The sequence below is a fragment of the Centruroides vittatus genome, unplaced genomic scaffold, assembly GCF_030686945.1.
Source record: "Centruroides vittatus isolate TY-2023 unplaced genomic scaffold, ASM3068694v2 contig_453, whole genome shotgun sequence".
Classification (NCBI taxonomy): domain Eukaryota; kingdom Metazoa; phylum Arthropoda; class Arachnida; order Scorpiones; family Buthidae; genus Centruroides; species Centruroides vittatus.
The window spans coordinates 2,222,024-2,237,625 of NW_027122249.1; the positions used below are offsets into that span (position 1 = coordinate 2,222,024).

The 15,602-nt window shown below is 32.6% G+C and overlaps 2 long non-coding RNA genes across 2 annotated transcripts; one reads left to right on the forward strand and one right to left on the reverse strand.

Moving 5' to 3' along the window:
- Positions 1–2,091: 2,091 nt before the first annotated feature.
- Positions 2,092–2,775, reverse strand: LOC136977317 (uncharacterized). The gene is made up of 2 exons (XR_010881070.1): positions 2,263–2,775; positions 2,092–2,168 (listed from the first exon to the last, which is right to left on the reverse strand). It is a non-coding gene; the product is annotated as an uncharacterized lncRNA (long non-coding RNA).
- An 11,330-nt stretch (positions 2,776–14,105) lies between these two features.
- On the forward strand, positions 14,106–15,197 carry LOC136977304 (uncharacterized). Its single transcript, XR_010881066.1, has 2 exons — positions 14,106–14,229; positions 15,029–15,197. It is a non-coding gene; the product is annotated as an uncharacterized lncRNA (long non-coding RNA).
- Positions 15,198–15,602: the final 405 nt, after the last annotated feature.

Below are 15,602 nucleotides of genomic sequence, written 5' to 3' on the forward strand. Positions count from 1 at the left end.
TTGGAACGGAGCCAATTTAATTGTATTTTCACAAAAACTTTTTGATATTTTTCAAAAATACCCTTAATGTACGGAAAAGAGACATACGTATTGATTTCTTGCTTTTTCTTTACTTGATATCTGTTCTCTAAATATTTGTCGTACCAGTTCTTTAACAATCTTCTTGGGTAACCGTTTAACAAGTACTTCTTGTTCACCTTTGTAATTTCTTCTTCCCTTTTATTAAATCTAGTTGTTCTAGAAAGGATCTTACGTATTTCCATCAGATAAATATTCCTTTTTTGGCTAATTGGGCAATAAGATTTAAAGTTTATAACTTCATTTGCATTACAAGGCTTTTCATACTTATTATACTCTAAATGATCTTTAAACTTGACTATTGTTATATCTAAGTAATTAAGTTCACCAAATATTTTTTTCTCATAAGTAAACGTGATATATTCATTAATTTCATTGGGTTTCTCTATTTCCTCAGAGGATGTTACTTTACAATTGTATATAATAATTATGTCGTCTACATACCGTACAAGGAATACTATTCCTCCTAATCATGACAAGATTTTATCTATGTTTATCATAACTATTTCTGCCGATTTTAAGCCTATAACTGAACCCATAGAAATTCCGTCTCTTTGGCGGAATACCTTCCATTGACTGTAAAGAAATTATTATCTAATGCAAAAGTCACTAATTCTATTAAATATGTAGGGATATTGTACTCACATAAACTCTGATCATTTCTTTTTTGATTGAAGGATACATCGATACGATATCCAAACTCATTAATCTATATTCCGGCAAGACTCTTCCTGCTTCTAATTTTGAAATTAAACTGTCAGCATTTTTTACACTGAATTCCGAGTACGATATAGCCTGTAAAGATTTCTTTAAAAAAATTTCCAAATTATATATGTAAAACCTACTATAGGTCTGCATTTGTTTTGCTTGTGTGTCTTAATACAAACATTCAATTTAGGCGCACTCACATTTTCTCCTGGAAATAATTCTTTACTTTCGGATATCGAAATAGCACCTTCTTTTAATAATTTTTTTCAGAGTTTCCTTCAATAATTTTTGTATATCGTTTGTTGGATCCTGTTTTATTTCTTCAAAGTTTCCTTCCCTTATGATTTCTTGTTTTTTCTCATCTAGATTTTGTAAATTCAATATTATGACTTGTTGTGATTTATCTGCTTTAATAGTACATAAATTAGATTTTTGAAGGAATTTTCTTAATCTATTATATTTACCTATATGCTGGTTAGCCTTACGATCCATTATGTATCCTTTTTTGTATTAAATTTTTTAAAATCATCCGCAATTTTTATCTTTAGTTCTTCTTTTGCATTTATTGTAATTATTATTGTAATTGCTTCTAGATATTGCCAGTTTTATATCTGCTATAGTGTCTATTGTTTTATCAAAATATTGGTCAGATGACGCCATTGGTTTGTTTTTTAAAATATTTTATTAAAAAATAAGATATATACATTTTCAAACTACCATTTTAACAGATAAAATACAATTATTTAAATAACTCTTCATAAAATCATACCCTGTTCTTCTGAGGAAGAATGTATGATTTCTGGTTTTTTTAATTATGAGCCCAAAGGATCGACCGGAACTAAATTTCTGGTTTCCTTTAAAAAAGGTTTCATTTTCTTCCTTGATGTTGGCTTCCAATTTCTGAAAAAAATTATGACTGTAGCTAGGAAATATTAAATGTTAAAGGAACAACAATGGTCGGGCAAATAAAACCACTGCATAATTGCAGACGGTCGTGGGTTCGGCGCCTAACCAATTGGATATATTGAATTTTTACGGGTTTTTTAAACCTAAATACGACTCACTTTTTCACAGATAATCTGTTCGTGAGGCATCCCCTTTGCAGATCTCCCATGTATTATGTTGCTGTATCCGATCAAACATAAAATACAGTCCTCGGAATGTAATTATTTATATCCAATAAAACTTGTCATCAAGTAGATTAGTAGTCGCATTTTCAAACAGACTACACTGGAATCTGTGTGCATATAACTTAGTTATTTTTACTTGGTATACTGGCACAATGAAGTGACGCTTAATCAACACTGGGCAAGTTTTCCATATTTATTTAGTTAGTACGCTATTTACATATGCATTTCGTGCTTTCGCCCCTCTTCAGCTAACTAAACATGAAAAAAAGGTATAAAGCAACATAAGAAACTACAAATTTAACTATAAACCGAACATAAAAATTATTTCGCAACTAGTAAAACATACTTCAGTTTAAAACACACACCTGCGAACAACACTTAACGGACTGGCAGGCGACAAAAACGTGTATGACAATTATTGCGGTTTCTATAAATACAGTTCTCGTACGACAGTCATAGTAACACGGTTGGTTTCCTTTAATTTTAAAAAATTAGTGAACAACTTTATATGCACACTAAAACATCATTTAAGATACATCAACGTATGCACAATTTGTTGCACTTAATACGAGAACCAACACGCATCATACACAAACAAAAGGAACATACCTCAAAATCCCAAGCACTAGCATATAGATAAAATATTTTTTGCAGGGTAAATGAAACAAGGATTGGTTTTACAAAGGTTACGCCTAATAACAGCGTTTGAAAGTAACAAGTTATAAAATTAAATTAAATAAGGTAAAACACAGTATAAAATTACATTGAGTGTTACAATTCTTCCAGACACATTCTTTAAACTGTCATCCCGACACGGCTATCCGATTAACTAATTTACATATATATCGGCATACATCAATATTACATTTGAAATTTCGGCATAAATTAAGTTAACAATAATATATTATTAAATACACCTGGATTTATATACATAACAACTATCTTATTTTTACTTATTAACTAGTATCAAAGAATTTTAAAGAATTGCCATTTAAATGCTATCAGAGTCAAAGTTTTATTAATGAAATCTAAGACAGTGTGTGAGGTGTTTCCTAATGTTGAAATTGAAATTAATTTCCCGAGATCAAAAAAGAAAATGTACAATTGAATTTAATGTCTGCAGTGATATGCAATTTAATTTTATAAGACTACAATTACACCACACTGAAAAACAATTACAACATCATTTCAAACTCTGCATTTATTTGTTGCTTTTTCCCAAATTTTGGAGTTGTCGGGAAGTCCTTCGCAATAACAAGACAGAGCCCAAAAATAGCAGTAACCCTACTTTCCCTTCACTTCAACGCACTTCCTTTTACAATAATCATTACTGAATAAACAAGTGATTTTACATCCTGTAAAATCTATCGGATATCCGTCTTTGCTCTGAACTCCTGTGTAAAAGAAAAAAAAAACATTAATTATCTTTTATTTCAGATAATTTCTGTTGGATTTATGTGAATAGGAAGCTAATTTCGTATCAATTATTCGTTGATTTTCATCACTTTTAGTTATGGTGTACCTGTCACCCGTCTTCCTACTTCGTGCAGCGTTAATACACGAACTAACTTAAAAATATCTTCGAATCTCGAATTTGAAGCTATTCTTCATTCTCGCAGCATTTTTCTATAACCTTGGCTTGTATTACGTTTACATATTAAGAGATTTTACATATTATCTAATCAGATTTGTTATACTATCAATTAATATTCATTTTAGTATAAAATATTTCTTTAATTCTGAAAGATTGTCTAAACTTGCATCAGTCATTCAAAGAGAAGTGGTTCATTGATCAATTTTCAATTATAAAATCAACGTGCAAAAGTACTATGTAAACAATTCTCACCTATTATCATCAGGGAAGCGACGATCAAGATAAAGAATTTCATTCTTGTCTGCAATTGTCTCTTGAAATTTCGACTAAAGATGAGCAGTTTGAATTGAAATTATCTGAATTTAGTTCATATTTATATTAATTGAATACACTGCTGTCGTCCCTCATTGTTCAATTTTCACATATGTTCCGAGTAATTCACGATGTTTTATGGGCATTAATTAAATGTTACGAACTTCCTGGTTTGTTTGTGCAATTAATATCTCTTTTAGCAAGGAAAGAGTTTTTAATTTTAAATTAAGACAACGATATTTATTATTTATTGTATTCAAATCACTTATCTTTTATTGTCATTGCATTTATAGTAAACTTGCTAAAACTCGAATGCATGGTGTGGCATTATTTTATTCGTGTTAGATGGATGAAATCATAAATAATATGAAATACTCTATACTTACTTATTGCATTAATTCTGTTCAACGAGATATGATAAATATATGTGAATTAGTTTATTTGAAATTGTAATATTGGTTTAGTTGTCACAGTATTGCGGGATAGAGTCTCGCTCCAGACGGAATCTTTTCTTTCAGAAGTTTGTAAATTAAACATTTATTTATTTATTATGTTAATTTTATTAAGAGATGACGGATTAATCACTTACTTCTAGACGAATAACTTTATAATTCAGTATTAAAATTAGCCCTAATATAGCCCGATAAGAATATAAAATTCGATATTCCTCTGTTGGCAGTTTCAAAATACAGAATTTGAAACAGTGACTGCATCACCATTCTGATTTCCGAGCGTTTAAGGTGGCAGTCTACTTCTATGAAGATCGGGGATCAGATCAGGACAGATTGAAAAACTCCCCGACTTTTTAGGGCTTTGTCCATGCGAATATGTTGTGCTCCGTTCATCTCTATTCATTCGCTCCATTGTATGTGGCAAACTCGCAATGTGTATGGTAAAAAAACTTTTTTATGCCTACAGGATGAAAGCAAATTTAAACATTTACCATTTATACAGTTACTGTATTATTTAACTCGTTTACTGAATACTTTTCTCGTTGAATGTTATTAAAAATTGAATAATTTATTTTCAATAAGCGTACTTGTGTGACCACGCTAAATTCAGAAATATCATTTTATTATTTGAAACTTTCTTCGATTTATTACTTTATGGATAAAACAGTTAAACGTTTATTTTATTACTAAAAATCAATTTATATATTAAGGGCAATAAAAGATTTTTGCTAAACGTCAATAAATAATTACTGTCGATACGACTTGGTCCAGATGTAGGGATCTTTATTGTATTCGACATTGATTGTATCGAAATAATCGTAAACTCAATCGATACATATTTATTTTACTGACAGACATTAAATACATCTTTTGGTAATAAATTCATTTTGATGCTTTTTAAAATCTCTTCTAATTATTTATATGACTTTTCAGCTTAACAAGATTGTTTGCATGTGACGCAAAGTTTGAAAGCTCCTCAATGTAATTTGCAAGAAGGATCTACAAAGAGTAAGGAGACATCCGGAAACACTAAGGGAAATCTGTCACTATTTAGATATTAGACAATGCTTACTTAATTACACATTTATACAATAGCAATGGATTTATGGAAAAATGGAATTATTTTATCTCAATTAAAGAATAATCACTATTATTTATTTTTGTATAATACAATGCAACTTATTTGCTTATTTTTATTTTAACTATTTAAACGTAGATTATTATTAAATTACAATTAATTTATTCTGAGAAACCGATTACACTCGAGTAAAAAGTTTCTTAGGTTTACTAGTTTTTACTTGAAACAGTTGAATGAATAAAAACAACGAAATGATTATTTTATTAGTAAAAATCATTTACTTTGTATATTATTACAGGTATCTGTTATCAGCTTTATTTTATGAACAAACAATTACACTTTATGTGGACTAATTGTATTTTATGCCAGATGTGGTGACTTCAGCTTAAAATAAATATCATCGTATTTATTTTAATTGAATCGTTCATAAGAAATAAAATATCCAAAGATGAAACTTCTGATAATAATTTTATACTTTATAAAATAATGTGAGTAGGCCGATTTACGGGGGGAGGAATCCTTTAGGTTTCAGTCAGGGTTGACTTAGGGGCACACGCGGATGTGGATAGGGATGTAGGAAGCAGAGAATACTAAGTGCCTTTTACAAAACCGTTTATTAATTAAAAATTGCTTACATCAGGTATCAAAAATCCTAGCAACAGGAAAATGTCTCAAAGTTCTCTCAATTTAGAGTTTTAGTCTTGATATTACGGATGGGCAGTACTAGGGCAGTGGTGACTTGTTGGTCTTATCTGGTTAACTTCGAGGATTCTTTAAAAGAAGGCGGCAACACTGGGCGAAAAAGGCGACACAGGAAGAAGAATGACCACACAAATAAGCCAGCGATGTCGCTGTTTAATCTGCTGCGTGTCTTGACACAGGTTAAGCATATTGACTCTTAAGGAGAGATAGTGTGTCCATGCTTACGGAGCGAGAAAGCTTGTCGTGTCCTTGATGACTAGGATTAAATAATATTTCGCTTTCGATCTTTCACTTTGATCGGTTGCCCTCCCTTATCCTCGCTTTTCAAATGCCTCTCCCGCGATCCAAGTTGCAATTTTGTTACTAATGTAACAAAATTGCAACTTGGATCGCGGGAGAGGTAAAACGTAAACAGAATCTAATCATCCAAACAGAAATAGCCGATCTTAGGACTCACATTTCTCCTAATGTTTATGACGATTTTAAAACGCAATTTTTTCTATCTTTTATTGTTTCTACACACTTCTCGGATACCATAATTAATGAGTAAAGGTTATATTAAGTTTAACAAAAAGCATTTGGGTATTTTTAGCTGTCGTTACTTAACATAGATGTTTGATTTAATTATAACAGTTGCGAATTTGAACAGATTATTGCTAATCTGAAATTATATTGTTTGTTCAGAAGCTCATTTTACGCTTCGAACTCACAATTTCACTATGTGCGCAGTCTAAAATTCGAGACGTTCTAAAATCGTTAGTATTTAAAAATATTTTTCATTTAAATCTTATATATAAAATTCTCATGTCACAATGTTAGTTACCTTACTCCTCTGAAACGGCTTTACCGATTTTTACCAAATTTTATATGCATATTCAGTAGGTCTGAGAATCGGCAACTATCTATTTTTCATACCCCTACACCATTTCCCCCCTTTCAAAAATATATTTATATATGGATTAAGGCTTTTATGTCCAACAGATGGCGCTAACTTCCGACGACCTAAGTTTGCTTTTCTGTCAGGCATTCTGCTTTTCTGTGAGAATGGACTAAAGCAGATCATTTTCTATCTATCTATATAAATAAAATATAACGTTCGTTTGTTCCTACCGATTCCTTTGAAATTTTGACACAACGTTGCATTCGAATACGCACGTGTTTTTATATAATATACATGTCGAAATTCCCTTCACTGGGGGGGGAGATGGACAGGATTATGGATTACCGTGAAGAACTCGGCTTCTATTTATACTATTTTAGCATGCGGTTTTTTGCGTTTTTAATTGCGTTTTAATAGGCTATGTCAACAGAATATACACTAAAAAGGGTTTTTCGATATTTCCAGCGGAGAGAGGGACAGGATTAAGGCTTACTGTGAAGAACTCGGCTTCTATTTATACTATTTTGCATGCGGTTTTTTGCGTTTTTAATTGCGTTTTAATAGGTTCCGTCAAGAGAATGTACACTAAGAACGGATTTTTTGAAATTTCCCCCACGGAGGAAATGTTATACATTTATAATAGATACATTTTGAGCCACAACAACGCGTGGCCGGGTCAGCTAGTAATTGATAAAATAAGGCCTTAATTTAATAAGCAATGCTGTGGTGAGAGGAGATAAAGATGTGAAATCTAGTTTAGAATATTCGAGACAATTATCTAGATGGGAGCACATATAACTGTCAGTTTTAATTATTAATAAGATATTACTTTCACACTTCTCAAGCTATACAAAAATAATATAAATACACTTTTAATAGTTACAGGCATAGCTACGGCTCTGCCTGTAGCTAATACAGTTGTGCTAACTTCTTGACTGCAAAGGCCAAGAAGTTAGCACCACTGAATGAACATTTCAATAGTATAAATCATTCTTCTGCTGCACAACTCCGCTTGATAGAATAGAGTTAGATTATATTTTCTTCTGTGATGATCCCGCAACTGCAATTATTAACTGTCTAAAACGGATTGTCACTATCACCTATAAAATTCTATACGGATTTATCATGTATATTAATAATATTGTTTATAAATATTGCATTCTGTATATCCATGTAGTAGTGTTTTTAAATTTTAATAAATGGAAACGTGCAAGTGATGTGTTTATTGTAAAAATTCTTTAAAAATCTATTAATGTGGAACACAATATAGTGTCATTGACAAATTAAATAAAATTAGCTATTATTATTCCCGTAGTTAACGGGAATAGCTAATTTTATTTACAACAAAGCATTTCCATTGAATTCAACGCTTTCCTAACAGTGGCACGATGAAGATATGAAGACTTCCATATAATTGAAGCATGGAAAAATCTGGGAAATTTGCATTTATATTTAAAATTCTCAAGCCTTTGTAACGCATCTGTAATATCTCCGCTTTAATATAAAATATACGTAAAATAAGTAAATAATATTACAAATATTTTAATTGAAATAGAGTGCTTCCAGAAAGTAACTAAGTTAGGTAAGAAAACGATAGATTTTGGCTGTTAGTTTGCATAATGGAATGCTGGTCACTTAGATGCACCGTTATATAGTGTAATATCGATTGCATAATTACAGAGGTTTGTACAGTAAACATTATTTACATTAAATAGTAGCTATAGTAATAACATTGAGGTAAATAAGACCTATTATTAAGTGATATATTTGCTGGCAAGGTTCTTTTAAAATTACAGTTTGAAGACAATGTTGCTTAAGTCATGTTTTCATTAGTTGTCAAGTCGCGAATTTTAAATCCACTCATAACGATGGAACATGGGTGTCTGTGCATTATAAATTTTTACTGGAGAATAGCATTGAAGTGCATGCTAACTGTCATGTTACGGGGCATCTTGAAAGTACAGTAGATTGATTCAGCTAATTTTTCCAAGGAAAAAAATCTTTGCGCAACGTCTGAAGATGTTTCGAAAACATTGAAACGGGTCGTCCAGTTGTTAGTTCTGTTCTAGTTGTTTGAGTCGTGCTATCCTTTCTAGAAGAAAGTATAAATTACCACGTTCAATTTCGTATCGAACTACTCATCTCTTACTCTTTTAACCATGAATGAAAAGCGCATCAATATATATAATTAACTTAGTTTATTATATTGTATATACTTTTATACTCATAAAATACGATACAATCTCGGTAATTCAACATATATGAAACCGGTACAGTGTCGGATTAGTAAGTTGCTAAATTATTGGAAGATCAGAAACAAATTTGACAACGTGGAGTCAACTGATAATGACACAGAAAAACATATTTGATCAGTAGATGAAAACATTCGAGGGTGCTGTCAATGCCGGAAAATCAGTGTTAACAATTTTATAGATTCTATTTAATTTAACTTTATTTAATGAATTAAAAAATATCCCCTTTTAAGTCTTATCCTTCTTTATCGCAGCAATACGATCCAATCTTTTAAAGGTGAATGAGAAACATGATTCTAGTTCGAGTCCGGCATGATACAGAAATTTTCAAGAGTGGATTGACACAAACATATCAAACTCAGTCCGTTATAACTCCTCATACTGTGATTATGTTCGAAGTCATTTTAGGCACAAGAAAAGGATCTGTTCATTCATGCGAGGAAGAAAGAATTTAAATTACCTGTACTTTTTTTTAACAATTCAATCATATTTAGTAAAATTTTTAATATATGGTAACATGTTCACCAAAACGTGGAGAATACGTTGAATTGGTGAAAATAATACAAGTACAGTAGAGTCGTTCATCCAAATCAATTGGGGACTGAGGTTGTTCAAATAAGTGGTTTGTTCGGATAACCGGTTATGTACGAAAAAATATATTAACCTGTCCGATGTTCAAATTTTTCTCCGTTGCGTGTCGCTTCGTGTTGAATTTTCGTCGATTTTAAGCCTAACGAAAATTTTTATAATAATAATCGAGGCTATTGTATCGTTAAAAATTATTTCTTTATTTTGTACAAACAAAAGAAATATATTGAAGAATATAAAATCATAAAAACTTATACTTTAGAAGTAAATCTAGTATTAAAAGCGTTCGATTCAGCACGACACAGTCCGACTGAAAAGCGTTCGTATAACCGGCGATTCGGATAACCGGGGTTCGGATTAACGATTCTCTACTGTAAATGAATCGTCCACCAGCGCAAAAGCAGTTTAGTGGCAAGAGATGAATAACCAAAATGTATTTAAGAAATATATCACTGAAGTCTACGACACAAATTGGATTATACATGTTTTCCGATTAGAGTTGTAGATTTTCATGCTTAACGTAGGAAGATATGCTCGATACGAATAAGCGTTATGAATATGCAAAGCCAAAAAAGTAATTTTTCAAGGTTACAAACGGTGGAGGATGAATTAATATGGGTTTCAAGTAACAACAGTACATATGCAAATACAATTAGCGAATCAATACATAAACCTCCCGTGGAATGAATGAACTCTCGAAAACTTGTAACTATAAAATCAATGAATGATTCTGTTCGAATGGTCTTCTGTATTTTGATTTTAGCGTTGCTATAGGCATTATTTTGGCAACTCGAATAAAAGTTTCAATCTGTTTCGCTCATTACGAGGATTGCTCAATCGCACAAGATTTTAAAGTTTATACTCTTACTAATCTTACACTCAGTGACGCCCGCAAGAGATGCAAATGAAATGCACTAGCTATGAAAAGAGGCACCCTATATTACAACAAGGAGCTTCAAACTCTACTACGAAGTCAAATCTCTACTATAATTAGCGTTCCCACAAGGTGGCAATGATTGCATACGGGTTTTCTTGGCTTCGAAAACAAGGAACGGGTATTTGATCAACATATCATTTCAAACTTTGCAAAGTTACACGGGTCAATAGACAAGCACAATTCATTAGTTTCCTTTATATTTGAGTAATAGTCTAGTAGTGACAAATTTTATGTTGTTTGGGGCCCTCTCCAAAATTAGGAAAGGGGCAACCGAGACGAAAAAAGGAAAGTGCCCCAATGTATGGAAGTCTATGGTTTCGCTACTGTATAGTTTCAGAAGTAATTTGACTGAAGATATGTTTCAAAATGGAAACTTTGGTATGTCACTGGCCGAGTGGATAAAACCGTCAAGTACTGATAACTGGTGAAAGATTCGTGTCTCATCAAAGGGGTTGTAACCAGTCAAGTTTGCCGAGCTTTCTTCACACGTCTAATATCAAAATTGTGGTTTTAGTCCACTCTGGTGCCGCGTTACTCTTGGAAGATCGCCCATGTGTTGCAATTCCTTCTTGCAAATTATTATACATTCAGGACTGAGAATCCAGACTTCAATATAAACAATTCAACATCGTGACAATAAAATTTTGTCAAATAACTATCAACTTTCAAACCTGGGAGCAAATAGTTTGTTAAGTTGTCAGCGTCGATAAAGACGCTTTCACGCAACCTTCCGAACTGCTGTCCAGATTTCAATATTTTAAAATGATACCAAACGGAGAATCAGGGAGTCGTTGCATAATTCTTCCCTAGATAAGAAGCCGTCACCCGGTCCCTAAGGATGGTCGTCGTTAGTTTTTCGACTAGGCCGTTCCATTTCCCTTGCGCCTCGATTTTCGGATAATTTTGGATAAATCATTTTATTATATCATGGGAGACATAATTTTAATTATCTTTACAGATACGTCCTCCTATGGCCATAATTACAAAAGAGTTTATATAACAACAAAATTAATTTATTACAGAGAAATATATTTAATGTCTGTTAATAAAATGAATACGTATCGACTGAGTTTATGATCATGCAGATATATGCAATATCGAATACAATAAAAATCCAAACATATGGTTCAAAATCGTATCTACAGTAATTATTTATTGAAGTTTAGCAGAAATCTTTCATTACCTTTAATATATAAATTGATTTTTAGTAATAAAATAAACATTTGACTGTTTTATGCATAAAGTAATAAATCGAAGAAAGTTTCAAATAATAAAATAATAAAACTACACTTATTGAAAACGGATTAATTAAATTTTAATATTATTCCATGTAAAAAGAATTCAATGAAAAAAGTATTTAGTAACTGATTTAAATAATGCAGCAACTGTAAACATGGAAAATTTTTAAATTTGTTTTTAACTTGTAGGCATTATCAGAACTTTCTCAGCATGCCCATTGTGTGCAATAAAGTATGAATAGTGACGGACAAGCACGACATAACCGAATAGACCAACCTCTAAAAGACGGGAAGTTTCTTAACTTCTCCTGATCCGATCCTGGCAGTAGACTGCCGCATTAAACGCTTAGCAATCCGAACCACAGAATGGTGATGCAATAACTGTTTCAAATTTTATATTTTGATACTGTCAACAGAGGTATATTGAATTTTATATTCTAATATTGAATGATCAAGATCGTTATACTAATTAAGGCCAAACGAACTAACTTTTTATCGGGCTATATTAGAGCTAATTTTAATACCGAATTATAAAGTAATTTGTCTAGAAGTAAGTGATTAAGCCGTCATCTCTTAATAAAGCCCATAAAACATCGTGAATTAGACGGAACATGTATGAAAATTTACCTATGAGGGACGAGAGCACTGTATTGATTCTATAAATTTATGAAAAAAATCGAGAAAATTTCAATTCAAATTGCCCATCTTTAGTCGAAATTTCAAGAGACAATTGAAGACAAGAATGAAATTTTTGATTTTGATCCTCGCTTCTCTGATGATAATAGGTGAGAATTGTTTACATAGTACTTTTACACATTGATTTTATAATTGAAAATTCATCAGTGAATCACTCCTCCTTGAACGATTGATTAAAGTTTAGACAAACTTTAAGAGTTATAGGAATATTTTATTTTATACAAAGGAGGTCAGTGATTGATAGTATAACAAATCTGAATGGATAAGATGTAAAATCTCTTAATATGCAGACATAATATAATTCAAGATGGTGCGAGAATAGAAAAATGGTGCGAGTATAAAGAATAGCTTTAAATTCGATATTCGAAGACATTAACTTAGTTCGTGTATTAACGTTGAACGAAATAGGAAGAGAGGTAACAGTTACAGTACATCATAACCAAAAGTGATGAAGAATCAACGTATAATTATACGAAATTAGCGTGCTTTTTCAAAAAATTCCTACATGAATGATCTGAAATAAGAAATAATTAATATTTTTTCTTTTACACCGGAGTACAGAGTAAGGATGGATATCCAATGGAACATGAAGGATGTAAAATCTCTTGTGTAATCAATAATAGATTTTGTGAAATACATTGCGTTAAATTTTTGAAGGCAAAGAAGGGTTACTGCTACTTTTGGAAACTGGCTTGTATTGCGAGGGACTTCCCAACTGGGCCAAAGTTTGGGACAGAGCAACCAATAAATGCAGAGCTTGAAATGATGTCGTAATTGTTTTTCAGCATGATGCAATTGTAGTCTTATAAAATAAAATTACATATCACCGAAATATAAAATTATATTGTACTGTACGTTTTCTTTTTTAATCGCGAGAAATTAATTTCAATTTAAACATTACAGAACATCTCACTCACTGTCTTAGTTTTAATTAATAAAACTTTGACTCTGATAACATTCAAATGATAATTTCTTAAAATTGTTTAATACTAGGTTATAAGTAAAAATAATAAAGTTATATGAACACAGATTTCAGTAAAGCGTGTTTGGAGGTGCGAGTACTCATCTACTTGACAATGTTTGTTGGATATAAATGCTCCTCGAAAGGATTTTCTGTAGAAAAATGAACCGTATTTAATAGACACGTTAAGAAAATCCGTAAAAATTCAATATGTCTCATTGGTTAGGCGCCGAACCCACGACTATCTGCCATTATACAGTAGTTTCATTTGCTCGGCCGCTTCTTTCCGAAGATGAGATTGCGCATTGCATCATTTCGACCATTCATGATTAAAGTTGAATCAATTTTTATATATTGAACATTATTTTAATTTGTGACCGGAGGGTCGGCATTATTTTGATGCATCGTCAGGGCTGACACCACCCAGTGTCATTTGAAACGGAAGCCGGGACGGCGATGTTTGTTTTAAAAGTAGATCACGCGAGAGGACGATCGGATTCGAGATGGAGACTGTGAGACAGTGGGTTGGAAGTGACTCACTCGGATTCTATTTAAACTAACCGTTATTTAAACTAACTGTTAAACTAACAAATAACCGTTTAGTTGAAAAAAGGGGGAAAAAGGTTATGATACATATTATATTAGAACAACTATACAGATACGATTGCAAGAGAGAGAGTTTAGATTTGAGCGAGCGGGGTGATATATACCTCGTAAAGGAATTGAAGATTGGATACTTGCCGGTCGAAAAGAAGAAACTTCTATATGATAGTTCTTAGTTCAGGGGTCAACAGTTGATAGTACGGCTGCAGAAGAGGAGGATGATGTACCCGTAAAGATTATTAAAACGATTTATCCAAAATTTGAAACACAGGGAAAACGAGTGGCCCGGTTCAAGAGCTGGCGACGACTGCCGACAGTTGGTAGCTTGTTGTTATATTGTCACGGCGAAATCAGGACAGCAGGCCGGGACTTAAAAGAGGATATGTTCCCAGGTGCGAAAGTTAACAGATAATTGTCATCGTCGATGTTACCGTGGCCAACGCTGCTCGTGATGTCATTTCGCTACACTTTCGCTGCATAAAAAAACGCGCCCATAGCTTCCTACCCAGTGGCAAGGGATAGAATCGTTGGAAGCGTTACACGCGTGTAGCTTCCACCAGCTAAACCGGCTGAGGTTGGTGCTCTGTAAAGCGCAGGCGCAAATGCCCTCTAGCTGCTTTACACCATTCTGTAATTCTCGCTGTGGAAGCTGTCTCGTAAGCGCTTCCATTCCGCCACTGGTATTCGAATATACAATAGCAATCTTATCGTTTTTTCACATGTAGTTTAAATTTGTAATAAGATACATAATGCAGTTATAATGAAATATTAATTTTAATTAATTCAAAGTACGTAAAAATATGAAAATTTATATTTTAGAAACTACAAGAAAAGGTCATTGGAAGATGGAAGCGGTGCTTCCAATGACGGCACGCCACTGGTTGAATGTTCTATGTGTTGGAGTTTAGGAAAAAATATAGAAATATGTTTATGATTTTGTAATAATTGAATATGTGACAGCGACATAATAAAAATATTCCTATCTAAATACATTACTTATAAAATATGGGCTTTAGTTGTTTTGTTTAATATTATTGTGAGAATCGGGGGTTAAGAATCAAGGCTTAACCCGTTATCCGACAACGGGGAGGTGAGTCCCGCTCATGTGGTCAGTGGATGGCAGTATAGGAGGGCAAAAATCGAGTGGGAGGTCGCGGATAAGTCGATGAGGCGTCGGCGATACACGAGTAATCACTCTCGCATAATTAATCAAATAAATTTAATAACAACATTAACTAAGTGGTTACATAAACGAGTGATACAAGGCAAAACGTTGGAAGAGGGGTGTCGACGTCCGCGACATTCCAGAGATCTAATCCCCTTTCAATTTCCGAATATATAAAGTTAACTCGCGGTCAATTGAGGGAGAGAGAGAGAGAGAGAGAGAGAGATC